The sequence below is a fragment of the Schistocerca nitens genome, chromosome 12 (assembly GCF_023898315.1).
Source record: "Schistocerca nitens isolate TAMUIC-IGC-003100 chromosome 12, iqSchNite1.1, whole genome shotgun sequence".
NCBI lineage: Eukaryota > Metazoa > Arthropoda > Insecta > Orthoptera > Acrididae > Schistocerca > Schistocerca nitens.
In genome coordinates this window covers 68,386,917-68,401,345 of record NC_064625.1, presented here as the reverse complement: position 1 = coordinate 68,401,345, position 14,429 = coordinate 68,386,917, and positions in this window count along the sequence as shown.

Here is a 14,429-nt window from a genome sequence, read left to right as displayed (position 1 = left end):
GAGAACCACTATTTTCCCACAAACGGAAATATAGTTAAAATTACGCTTCTATTTCGGCGGTTACTAAGAATTGTAGTGGAAGTTAAATAGTGGACTCTCCCCTCCACCCACCAGAAACGTAGTTTTCGTGGCTGTTGTGCAACTTTTGTACACAGCTAGAGAAAGTGTGTTAAATATGGTGCGGACGGAAACACTAGGCTACGCTACAGGGCAATCTGCTCGCACAACGTTTACTCGGCATTAATAATCGTTGGCCTAAACAACTCTCATTCAAATTACCCCCTTCCAACCTAATTTAGATCTCGAGCTACACTACGCATCGGCCTGTCATCAAAACCAAAATTTCTTGGGGGCGGGGGGAAGGATTTCCTGTATCTCTCTCTCTAGGCAAAACTGTCAGATATTGTAGATTGATTGTCAGTCTCAACTACAAGATTTACTAATGATAAACACTTTTGAGGCGGCTCATAATTTTAGAATAGTTCTCTTCGTCTTACTTGGCATAAATTGTTCGCTGGCGTCCCAGCAGCTAGCTCCCTCAGTGTCTGTTGTTGTCATAGCAGACCGAACGCACCGCACATCCGACACCTTCGGAACCACTCACTGGCCAGTTAGCAACTGAGCCGAGCACTGTTTACAGCGTGAAAGGAAAACTATGCAAAGATGTACACTCAAATGGCACGACTGAGTAGCACACACACACACAGTAATATCTGTGGAATGTACATCGACACGCGCAGAACTAAATTCTTCTCGCGAACGCACAGCGTCTCCGAAAAAAATCTCGTGACTATATTCCGGCGTTAAGGCCAGGTTCTCATTCAAATGAGCATAAAATGGTACATTTGGAAATTTTTTTGAGACAATGAAAATACATTCGAAGAATCTGTTTGGGAATTACGAGTGATCATAGTATGAGCTTTATTTTAAATTTTCAGTAAAAAAAAAAGAAGAACAAAATGGCGCCCGTAATTATGACTTGATCAAGGGCCTGCGAGTCTGAAGTACGCAGACTGCGTGCAGTGTGGCCCCTCAGATGACAAGTTTTATCTCCGGGTTCGGCATGTCAGGGGCAGTAACAACGAAGTGGCCGACGCTCTTAGCCGTATGTTCGCGTGAGAGTCTGGGGAAGGCAAGGGCACTTAGCTGACAAACAGGCTGAGGACCCTAGGTGGGGACCGATTCGGCAGCAGTTGGCGGATGGCGAGGTTGTTACTGGCTATTGCCTTCGTGGGGGCCTCTTGTGTAAAGGGGGAGACAACCAAGGTGAAGTGAAGGTCTGAATTCCACAGGAACGGCCAGTGTCGGTTGGTCACAGTCAGTGTGCTCCCTGCCGCCGTTGGATAAGCAGCTGCAGCAGCAAGTCGTATACTCCTAGCTCACTCATTTCTTACATAGTTTAATTCTTAATTTCTTTGAGTGTTTTTGGTACTTGCATTGTTTGATACATAAATTTCGGGCGTATTATAGTATTTGCGAGTTGTAGCATCGCGTTTTAGTACCTGAATAGTGTAAAATCGCGTAGTCTCCTTCCGCTGCCGAGCAGTGTGTCAGCAGTGCGTTAGTAGCAGCATTACTGCATTTACTAGGCAATCTTGTATTTTAATAACCGTTTAAATTTTGTCGATTTGTTTGCGCTCTCTGTAGATTAGTTCAGACGTTCTTTGCAAAACAGTTTTTAGCATGGATAGGGACTGCAACTGCTGTGTTCGGATGCAGGCTGAGTTGGCATCCCTTCGCTCCCAGCTTCAGGCAGTGTTGGCTTCGGTCACACAGCTTGAGGCTGTTGCCAATGGGCATCACTGTGGGGGTCCGGATGGGGGTTTGTCGGGGACGGCCAGCTCGTCCCACGCATCCCCCGATCGGACTAGGACTGTGGTTGCCCGGGATACTGCCCGAATTGAGGCTGATCCCTCACATGTGGTAGAGTGGGAGGTAGTCTCAAGGTGTGGCAGGGGGCGAAAGACATTCCGGAGGGCTGAACGGAAGGCCTCTCCAGTTTGTCTGACGAACCGGTTTCAGGTTCTGTCTCAGGCTGATACTGATCTTCGGCCTGACATGGCTGCTTGTCCTGTTCCAGAGGTTGCCCCTCAGTCTGCAAGATCCGGGCGGTCGCAGAGGGTGGGCTTACTGGTAGTTGGGAGCTCCAACGTCAGGCGCGTAATGGGGCCCCTTAGGGAAATGGCAGCAAGAGAGGGGAAGAAAACCAATGTGCACTCCGTGTGCATACCGGGGGGAGTCATTCCAGATGTGGAAAGGGTCCTTCCGGATGCCATGAAGGGTACAGGGTGCACCCATCTGCAGGTGCTCGCTCATGTCGGCACCAATGATGTGTGTCGCTATGGATCGGAGGAAATCCTCTCTGGCTTCCGACGGCTATCTGATTTGGTGAAGACTGCCAGTCTCGCTAGCGGGATGAAAGCAGAGCTCACCATCTGCAGCATCGTCGACAGGACTGACTGCGGACCTTTGGTACAGAGCCGAGTGGAGGGTCTGAATCAGAGGCTGAGACGGTTCTGCGACAGTGTGGGCTGCAGATTCCTCGACTTGCGCCATAGGGTGGTGGGGTTTCGGGTTCCGCTGGATAGGTCAGGAGTCCACTACACGCAGCAAGCGGCTACACGGGTAGCAGGGGTTGTGTGGCGTGGACTGGGCGGTTTTTTAGGTTAGATGGCCTCGGGCAATTACAGAAAGGGCAACAGCCTCAAAGGGTGCGGAGCAAAGTCAGGACATGCGGGGACCAAGCAGCAATCGGTATTGTAATTGTAAACTGTCGAAGCTGCGTTGGTAAAGTACCGGAACTTCAAGCGCTGATAGAAAGCACCGAAGCTGAAATCGTTATAGGTACAGAGAGCTGGCTTAAGGCAGAGATAAATTCTGCCGAAATTTTTACAGAGGTACAGACGGTGTTTAGGAAGGATAGATTGCATGCAACCGGTGGTGGATTGTTTGTCGCTGTTAGTAGTAGTTTATCCTGTAGTGAAGTAGAAGTGGATAGTTCCTGTGAATTATTATGGGTGGAGGTTACACTCAACAACCGAGCTGGGTTAATAATTGGCTCCTTTTACCGACCTCCCGACTCAGCAGCGTTAGTGGCAGAACAACTGAGAGAAAATTTGGAATACATTTCGCATAAATTTCCTCAGCATGTTATAGTCTTAGGTGGAGATTTCAATTTACCAGATATAGACTGGGACACTCAGATGTTTAGGACGGGTGGTAGGGACAGAGCATCGAGTGACATTATACTGAGTGCACTATCCGAAAATTACCTCGAGCAATTAAACAGAGAACCGACTCGTGGAGATAACATCTTGGACCTACTGATAACAAACAGACCCGAACTTCTCGACTCTGTAAGTGCAGAACAGGGAATCAGTGATCATAAGGCCGTTGTAGCATCCCTGAATATGGAAGTTAATAGGAATATAAAAAAAGGGAGGAAGGTTTATCTGTTTAGCAAGAGTAATAGAAGGCAGATTTCAGACCACCTAACAGATCAAAACGAAAATTTCTGTTCCGACACTGATAATGTTGAGTGTTTATGGAAAAAGTTCAAGGCAATCGTAAAATGCGTTTTAGACAGGTACGTGCCGAGTAAAACTGTGAGGGACGGGAAAAACCCACCGTGGTACAACAACAAAGTTAGGAAACTACTGCGAAAGCAAAGAGAGCTTCACTCCAAGTTTAAACGCAGCCAAAACCTCTCAGACAAACAGAAGCTAAGCGATGTCAAAGTTAGCGTAAGGAGGGCTATGCGAGAAGCGTTCAGTGAATTCGAAAGTAAAATTCTATGTACAGACTTGACAGAAAATCCTAGGAAGTTCTGGTCTTACGTTAAATCAGTAAGTGGCTCGAAACAGCATATCCAGACACTCCGGGATGATGATGGCATTGAAACAGAGGATGACACGCGTAAAGCTGAAATACTAAACACCTTTTTCCAAAGCTGTTTCACAGAGGAAGACCGCACTGCAGTTCCTTCTCTAAATCCTCGCACAAACGAAAAAATGGCTGACATCGAAATAAGTGTCCAAGGAATAGAAAAGCAACTGGAATCACTCAACAGAGGAAAGTCCACTGGACCTGACGGGATACCAATTCGATTCTACACAGAGTACGCGAAAGAACTTGCCCCCCTTCTAACAGCCGTGTACCGCAAGTCTCTAGAGGAACGGAGGGTTCCAAATGATTGGAAAAGAGCACAGGTAGTCCCAGTCTTCAAGAAGGGTCGTCGAGCAGATGCGCGAAACTATAGACCTATATCTCTGACGTCGATCTGTTGTAGAATTTTAGAACATGTTTTTTGCTCGAGTATCATGTCGTTTTTGGAAACCCACAATCTACTATGTAGGAATCAACATGGATTCCGGAAACAGCGATCGTGTGAGACCCAACTCGCGTTATTTGTTCATGAGACCCAGAAAATATTAGATACAGGCTCCCAGGTAGATGCTATTTCTCTTGACTTCCGGAAGGCGTTCGATACAGTTCCGCACTGTCGCCTGATAAACAAAGTAAGAGCCTACGGAATATCAGACCAGCTGTGTGGCTGGATTGAAGATTTTTTAGCAAACAGAACACAGCATGTTGTTATCAATGGAGAGACGTCTACAGACGTTAAGGTAACCTCTGGCGTGCCACAGGGAAGTGTTATGGGACCATTGCTTTTCACAATATATATAAATGACCTAGTAGATAGTGTCGGAAGTTCCATGCGGCTTTTCGCGGATGATGCTGTAGTATACAGAGAAGTTGCAGCATTAGAAAATTGTAGCGAAATGCAGGAAGATCTGCAGCGGATAGGCACTTGGTGCAGGGAGTGGCAACTGTCCCTTAACATAGACAAATGTAATGTATTGCGAATACATAGAAAGAAGGATCCTTTATTGTATGATTATATGATAGCGGAACAAACACTGGTAGCAGTTACTTCTGTAAAATATCTGGGAGTATGCGTGCGGAACGATTTGAAGTGGAATGATCATATAAAATTAATTGTTGGTAAGGCGGGTACCAGGTTGAGATTCATTGGGAGAGTGCTTAGAAAATGTAGTCCATCAACAAAGGAGGTGGCTTACAAAACACTCGTTCGACCTATACTTGAGTATTGCTCATCAGTGTGGGATCCGTACCAGATCGGGTTGACGGAGGAGATAGAGAAGATCCAAAGAAGAGCGGCGCGTTTCGTCACAGGGTTATTTGGTAACCGTGATAGCGTTACGGAGATGTTTAATAAACTCAAGTGGCAGACTCTGCAAGAGAGGCGCTCTGCATCGCGGTGTAGCTTGCTCGCCAGGTTTCGAGAGGGTGCGTTTCTGGATGAGGTATCGAGTATATTGCTTCCCCCTACTTATACCTCCCGAGGAGATCACGAATGTAAAATTAGAGAGATTAGAGCGCGCACGGAGGCTTTCAGACAGTCGTTCTTCCCGCGAACCATACGCGACTGGAACAGGAAAGGGAGGTAATGACAGTGGCACGTAAAGTGCCCTCCGCCACACACCGTTGGGTGGCTTGCGGAGTATGAATGTAGATGTAGATGTAGAACTAGTTAGCATGGCACTCAGATATTTCCATGATTCGGCGGTCGGGAGTCATTTGGGGTTCTACAACACCTTGAACCGAGTTCGGGAACACATGTTTTGGCCCAACCTATATCGCGATGCCAGGCGATATGTTGGTAACTGTGTCCAGTGTGAGCGCGGTAAGCCCGATTTGGAGCCGCGCGGAGAACTACTACAGTCGCTTAGGGAGCAGTGTCCTCTAGACCGCGACTCAAAGATCAAAATGACGATCGATGGAAACTGGCGCCAGAAACGCACCAGCTCACTCTATTTCATCCCCTTAGGGGTTGACTTTCCAAAAACACAGAAACACGTATTTTCGTATTTGTAACCTTGAAGTAAATACCACTTTTCGTAGATGTAGCCTTAAAAATACTTTAATAGTTCTTCCATAATTATTTATCTCAAAATGAAACCCACTATTTCACCTCATAGATGTTAAATTTCCAATAATACTGGAAAACATATTTCTTTATTTCTGATCTAGAAACCAGATACAAATTTTCGTATGTATAGCTTCAAAATTACCTTAATAGCTACATGTTTCATAAATCCTTTCATTTCCTGTTTCTCCCCCTTAGAGGTGGAATTTCAAAATATGCAGTATAAGCAGTATAATATCAACACCCTTTGCAAATCTCAGGGTTTCTTTTCCTTGGCGGTCTGGACTGGGTGAATTTAATAGTAACAGGCCTCCACACACACCCCCACCCCACCCCACCCCACACCTACCAATGCCCCAGCCACCTCCTGGGGTAATTTCTGCGGACGCCCTTGTTCCACTGCACTCATATTTTGCCGACGACCTAAATTTAGCAGCGTGGGAGGGATAGTGTCGTGCAATAGACAGTATACTCAATAGACAACGAATTGTTCGTTGTGAAATCAGCGAAATAGGAACCGAGACTGAAGCAGAAGGTGCTGAAGGTGAAGCACACTAGACTGGTGCCTACCACGGCTTCAAATAGTATCAATTTACCATGAACGGAAGTTCCGAAACGTCAGCAAATAATTTTACAGTAAATTCAGTACCGATGGCGAGGACATACAACGAAAAACATTTCTAAAAAATTTCAGAAATAATGAAACATTCCACTTAAGTCGCGCGGCAGAAAACGCAGTGAATATGCTAGCATTTAAGACGGAAGGCCCCACGTGTTTACGCAGGCTTACGACAAAAATTGTTCAAATGGCTCTGAGCACTATGGGACTTAACATCTATGGTCATCAGTCCCTAGAACTTAGAACTACTTAAACCTAACTAACCTAAGGACATCACACAACACCCAGTCATCACGAGCCCCAGCTTACGACAGATCGCAAAATTCGCCAGTAGGCGTAAGCCAACCTCGTGTACTGCCATCTGTTGTTGATGTCGAGCATCAAGGTCTCAGTAGTACGGCTTTGCACTAAAGAGTAGTTGCTTTGTAAGCACTCCGTCTTCAGGCCACGAGTGGCCTACTGGGACGGGACTATCCGACCGCCGTGTCATCATCCGTGGAGGATGCGAACAGAAGGGGCGCGGTGTCAGCACACTGCTCTCCCGGTCGTTATGATGGTATTCTTGACCGAAGCCGCTACTATTCTGTCGAGTAGCTCCTCAATTGGCATCACGAGGCTGAGTGCACCCCGAAAAATGACAACAGCGCATGGCGGCCTGGATGGTCACCCATCCAAGTGCCGACCACGCCCGACAACGCGCTTAACTTCGGTGATCTCACGGGAACCGGTGTAACCACCGTGGCAAGGCCGTAGCCGCAGCTGTTTTAGAATAGTTGCTTACGTTTTATAATTATCTAGTTTAAGGGGAAAAAGTAAAAAAGACGATCGTCACCGAAGCTACAACTAAACTGAGTTTCTGGTTAGGTATCAAGTGGTCTTGTGTGCGAGCCTGAATTTTTAATCCTTTGCGGTGGGAATGATTCAAACCCGTCATGTTCTTCTTATGAGGTAGGCTATTTATTTTGCGCACAATGATCGTTTGTAGTTGTGTTGAGTTACTGCCTTGATAAGTTTTGGATGGCGCACGTATCATAACTGTGGTCTGCGCTTGCGCTTAATGGCTGAAGGTGAATTAGCGTAATGAGTAGTAGCGAATGTTATAGTAAGACGTTTGTAAATTATTTCGGGTGAATTACGTTAGTCGTGAACACATCTACTTACGACTGCACGTTTGTAAATAATTTCAGGTGAATGAGGAAATATATAGTAGTGAACACTGCATTAACATGTTTGTAATTAACTTCACTTCCCCATGAACCATGGACCTTGCCGTTGGTGGGGAGGCTTGCGAGCCTCAGCGATACAGATGGCCGTACCGTAGGTGCAACCACAACGGAGGGGTATCTGTTGAGAGGCCAGACAAACATGTGGTTCCTGAAGAGGGGCAGCAGCCTTTTCAGTAGTTGCAGGGGCAACAGTCTGGATGATTGACTGATCTGGCCTTGTAACATTAACCAAAACGGCTTTGCTGTGCTGGTACTGCGAACGGCTGAAAGCAAGGGGAAACTACAGCCGTAATTTTTCCCGAGGACATGCAGCTTTACTGTATGATTAAATGATGATGGCGTCCTCTTGGGTAAAATATTCCGGAGGTAAAATAGTCCCCCATTCGGATCTCCGGGCGGGGACTATTCAAGAGGACGTCGTTATCAGGACAAAGAAAACTGGCATTCTACGGATCGGAGCGTGGAATGTCAGATCCCTTAATCGGGCAGGTAGGTTAGAAAATTTAAAAAGGGAAATGGATAGGTTAAAGTTAGATATAGTGGGAATTAGTGAAGTTCGGTGGCAGGAGGAACAAGACTTTTGGTCAGGTGATTACAGGGTTATAAATACAAAATCAAATAGGGGTAATGCAGGAGTAGGTTTAATAATGAATAAAAAAATAGGAGTGCGGGTTAGCTACTACAAACAGCATAGTGAACGCATTATTGTGGCCAAGATAGACACAAAGCCCATGCCTACTACAGTAGTACAAGTTTATATGCCAACTAGCTCTGCAGATGATGAAGAAATTGATGAAATGTATGACGAGATAAAAGAAATTATTCAGGTAGTGAAGGGAGACGAAAATTTAATAGTCATGGGTGACTGGAATTCGTCAGTAGGAAAAGGGAGAGAAGGAAACATAGTAGGTGAATATGGATTGGGGGGAAGAAATGAAAGAGGAAGCCGCCTGGTAGAATTTTGTGCAGAGCATAACTTAATCATAGCTAACACTTGGTTCAAGAATCATAAAAGAAGGCTGTATACCTGGAAGAATCCTGGAGATACTAATAGGTATCAGATAGATTATATAATGGTAAGACAGAGATTTAGGAACCAGGTTTTAAATTGTAAGACATTTCCAGGGGCAGATGTGGATTCTGACCACAATCTATTGGTTATGAACTGCAGATTGAAACTGAAGAAACTGCAAAAAGGTGGGAATTTAAGGAGATGGGACCTGGATAAACTGAAAGAACCAGAGGTTGGAGAGAGTTTCAGGGAGAGCATAAGGGAACAATTGACAGGAATGGGGGAAAGACATACAGTAGAAGAAGAATGGGTAGCTCTGAGGGATGAAGTAGTGAAGGCAGCAGAGGATCAAGTAGGTAAAAAGACGAGGGCTAATAGAAATCCTTGGGTAACAGAAGAAATATTGAATTTAATTGATGAAAGGAGAAAATATAAAAATGCAGTAAATGAAGCAGGCAAAAGGGAATACAAACGTCTCAAAAATTAGATCGACAGAAAGTGCAAAATGGCTAAGCAGGGATGGCTATAGGACAAATGTAAGGATGTAGAGGCTTGTCTCACTAGGGGTCAGATAGATACTGCCTACAGGAAAATTAAAGAGACATTTGGAGAAAAGAGAACCACTTGTATGAATATCAAGAGCTCAGATGGCAACCCAGTTCTAAGCAAAGAAGGGAAGGCAGAAAGGTGGAAAGAGTATATAGAGGGTTTATACAAGGGCGATGTACTTGAGGACAATATTATGGAAATGGAAGAGGATGTAGATGAAGACGAAATGGGAGATAAGATACTGCGTGAAGAGTTTGACAGAGCACTGAAAGACCTGAGTCGAAACAAGGCCCCGGGAGTATACTATATTCCATTAGAACTACTGATGGCCTTGGGAGAGCCAGTCATGAAAAAACTCTACCATCTGGTGAGCAAGATGTATGAGACATGTGAAATACCCACAGACTTCAAGAAGAATATAATAATTCCAATCCCAAAGAAAGCAGGTGTTGACAGATGTGAAAATTACCGAACTATTTGTTTAGTAAGTCACAGGTGCAAAATACTAACGCGAATTCTTTACAGACGAATAGAAAAACTGGTAGAAGCGGACCCCGGGGAAGATCAGTTTGGATTCCGTAGAAATGTTGGTACACGTGAAGCAATACTAAGCTTACGACTTATCTTAGAAGAAAGATTAAGAAAAGGCAAACCTACGTTTCTAGCATTTGTAGACTTAGAGAAAGCTTTTGACAATGTTGACTGGAATACTCTCTTTCAAATTCTGAAGGTGGCAGGGGTAAAATACAGGGAGCGAAAGGCTATTTACAATTTGTACAGAAACCAGATAGCAGTTATAAGAGTCGAGGGGCATGAAAGGGAAGCAGTGGTTGGGAAAGGAGTGAGACAGGGTTGTAGCCTCTCCCCGATGTTATTCAATCTGTATATTGAGCAAGCAGTAAAGGAAACAAAAGAAAAATTCGGAGTAGGTATTAAAATTCATGGAGAAGAAGTAAAAACTTTGAGGTTCGCCGATGACATTGTAATTCTGTCAGAGACAGCAAAGGACTTGGAAGAGCAGTTGAACGGAATGGACAGTGTCTTGAAAGGAGGATATAAGATGAACATCAACAAAAGCAAAACGAGGATAATGGAATGTGGTCAAATTAAATCGGGTGATGCTGAGGGGATTAGATTAGGAAATGAGAGACTTAAAGTAGTAAAGGAGTTTTGCTATTTAGGGAGTAAAATAACTGATGATGGTCGAAGTAGAGAGGATATAAAATGTAGACTGGCAATGGCAAGGAAATCATTTCTGAAGAAGAGAAATTTGTTAACATCGGGTATAGATTTAAGTGTCAGGAAGTCGTTTCTGAAAGTATTTGTATGGAGTGTAGCCATGTATGGAAGTGAAACATGGACGATAGCCAGTTTGGACAAGAAGAGAATAGAAGCTTTCGAAATGTGGTGCTACAGAAGAATGCTGAAGATAAGGTGGGTAGATCACGTAACTAATGAGGAGGTATTGAATAGGATTGGGGAGAAGAGAAGTTTGTGGCACAACTTGACTAGAAGAAGGGATCGGTTGGTAGGACATGTTTTGAGGCATCAAGGGATCACAAATTTAGCATTGGAGGGCAGCGTGGAGGGTAAAAATCGTAGAGGGAGACCAAGAGATCAGTACACTAAGCAGATTCAGAAGGACGTAGGTTGCAGTAGGTACTGGGAGATGAAGAAGCTTGCACAGGATAGAGTAGCATGGAGAGCTGCATCAAACCAGTCTCAGGACTGAAGACCACAACAACAACAATTAACTTCAGGTGAACTACGTAAGTCGTGTAATACTATCCGTTTACGACTACATCTTGGCAACTACTTTCAGGTGAATTACGTTAGTCGTGTAATATTATCCGTATACCAGTACAGTATGTGGGACAATTACGTTAGTCGTGGAATACTATCCGTATAAGAACTTGATGTCCCGGAATTTGCTTCAATTTTGGAATCCACGAAAGAACTGGAAATTTTCCTCTACACAGCTTTCCATATAATTTCTATTACAGTGATTCAGTCTTGTCTGCCACTCGACTCTTCTGACCGTGAAATAAATTATACCACTCAGGTGCTTATTACCCCTCCGTGTTTCCATTTGCCGATATCGCGCATAAACACTCACATGTCTCGAAGTTGCTATGGACCATGACGTAACGACACACTTTTCTACGGCGACACTGCAGTTTACAGATAGAAAAACCGATCAGTTAAAACGATATCGGTATTTTAGATCTGAATAACCGCTGTGTTTCGGTATTTGTTTGCTCTCGGTTATAGCAAGTATCTTTTTATATTTTCCTAATAACCACGTAAAAAACATATATCTCAATTAGCCACAGCAGTCGTAGTAAAATTTTTAGTTTTCAAATAAACCTTTCTTTTAAAAAACGAGTAATTTTTTGTAATATTTCCATAGCTTTGAAATACTGCGTTATTACAGAAAAATGGGAAAAGTGATCTATGCCACATTAATAACACTGCTGACAGAAACGAGCAACAAATGGATTGGTCCAGCATTTCCGAGATAATATTGTGCCTATTATACACGCAGTGTGCGAGACCTAACGCAGTTTCTCGCTGTTGTCGAACGTCAGTTGCAATACAGAATGGCACCATCTGGAAGTCTGGAAGTATTTTACGATATGCGGTATGAGTGAAGCACAGTGGTCGATTTGGTCAACTTGCGACATCATACAAGTAAAAAAGTAAAAATTAACAAATCATTCATAGCTCGCGATAAAAATAGAAAGTGCCTGATCTGCTGCCCGTGTCTACGTTATCTGCTTGTAGCCCTTGAAAACAGAGAAATTAAAACGAAAAAGAGATTTCTCCAGCGGGAGTTTTCACCCTTTATCGCTGGACTATACGAAATGCCCACATAGTGCTGTGATAACCGATTACAATATAATTTTTGAGCACAGCTTCTAAAAACTAAAATCAATAGGAGAATACTGGCAGTTTTCTGTAGTATAGAAGCACTCGCCATATTTAGAGAAAAGCAGCGAACAGCGGAAAACGTTTTATTTGACTATTTAATTTAACGAAATTAGAATTATATTAATACCGTCAGTTGCTCACGGCAGTTGATAAATATCAACGTGGACAGGTGAAAATGTGTACCCCAACCGGGACTCGAACCCGGAATCTCCCGCTAAAATGACAGACGCTTCATCCATCTTTTTTTTCTTTTTTCTTTTTTTTAGAAAACCCCTTAATAAAATGGGAAAAAAAGAAAAAAAGGATACCTAAGTGCCACCGCCACTTTTCATCCTATAACAAAACAATCTGGTCCACTTCAGGCGTTGGCTCCTGGCTAAATCTACCCCAGAGAGCTGCCAATATACCAGGGGAAATATGGGAAACCAAGGTTAAGGCTATCCTTACAAACAAAACAAAATGTTCCTTTTTTCTGAATTTTATTTTTATTTTTATTTTTTTTATTCCTTTTATTGTTCAGTTTTGTTGTGTATTTGATCAGAGGCCTTCTGTGCCCCGCTGGTAACATGTAGAGTCACGTCTTCTCGAAATTGATGAGTTCCGTTGAATTGTTCAGAAATGTTCATTGGTTCAAACAGGAAACCTTCTTCCCTCTTGGCTTAACACATTCCAGCTGCGAGGCGGGTCGTGGAAAGAACTCCCCTGTATTTTGAGTGACGGACAACGACATAATGACGGTCATTGAGGTATGTCCAAAAATCGAGTAGAGTCTACAGGTTGTCCAAATAGGTAGTGAATGGCATGTCCTCGAATCCAATTCACAGCATTGGTCTTTGTCCGAGGAAAATAGTCACGTTCCGGAAATAATAATGAAAGGGGAGTAATCCGATCCGGAATGTCCCGCGTCAGAAAAGCCACAATACGTCGAACCAAGTGCCAAACCTCCGCCACCGGTCAGTAAACAAAGCGATGTTCATCATTGTCTGGCACTCCACACGTGGAACATAGAGGTGATTGGGCGAGATGGATACGATGAAGGCGAAATTGGTTGATTTGCTTACCATTGACAGTTAGGTACCAGACAGATTGAACATTCGTGTCAAGGTAACAGGCGAACACCGCGCGCCATATATGGTGCCAGTCAACCTGGGGGAACTTTTGTTCAATCGGGTTAGGTGGACGACCTAATTGGAGGACATTGTATACTGCCTTTGTCTTGAGTAAAAGCTGTCTTGGTAAGGCGAGGCGTAGATAACTAAGTTCAAGAAAGAAGTATCGTATATAATGGAACTGGGCTGGAACATCCGAGATCATCACTGGGGCTGACAGTGAGACCGGCGTATATGCCGACAGGAGGAGACCAGTGAGGCTCGATGGGCAACGTGTCCATACCGTCATCCGGGAGCTGACAAATAGGGCGCGAGCTCTATCCGGCACGTGAAACAGACATATCCCACCTTGTTCACGGGGTAGAGTAAGGGTTGCATAGTTAACTTTAAACAGCAGCCCAGAGCTGACGAAAGATGCCATCGCTGCCAACATGCGACGTGCCACAGTAAGCGGGAAAGGTAGAACTTGTGCTACATGGGGAACTCGGGATATTGACATATCGAGATCGTTGGAGAATATCTAGGGATCGAAGGCGGTGGTCCATAATACCCGCTCTGATCATTAAAAGGAGGCGTCGGCAGTTCATGGTGGCTGAACGCCAGTCATCAGATGAAAAATCTATTCCCAAACAGCGAATGGTATCAACGGTGGTGAGAGGTGTAACGCACTCCACGGGAAGTCCCGTGCCAATGAACATAACTTGTGAGTTACGTACGTTTAAAGAGCTACCCGATGCTTCACCATAAGTCGTTACCCACATCAAAACAGCTCGAACCTCGTCAGCATTACGTTAACAGATGACTAAATGTCAGCATAGGCCATGCAACAGAATCGGTAGCGATCTATGGACAACCCTACCGCACGTTGTCTTAGTTCACATAGCAAGGATTCCAAGGAAAAGGCGTACAAAATCGCTAATAGAGGGCAACCTTGACGTATGGATCGACCTATTTTTATCGGAGGAGTGAGTCTGCCATTGTACAAAACCCTGGATGAGGCACCCCGCAGAAGGCGCATCACTACCGTGATAAC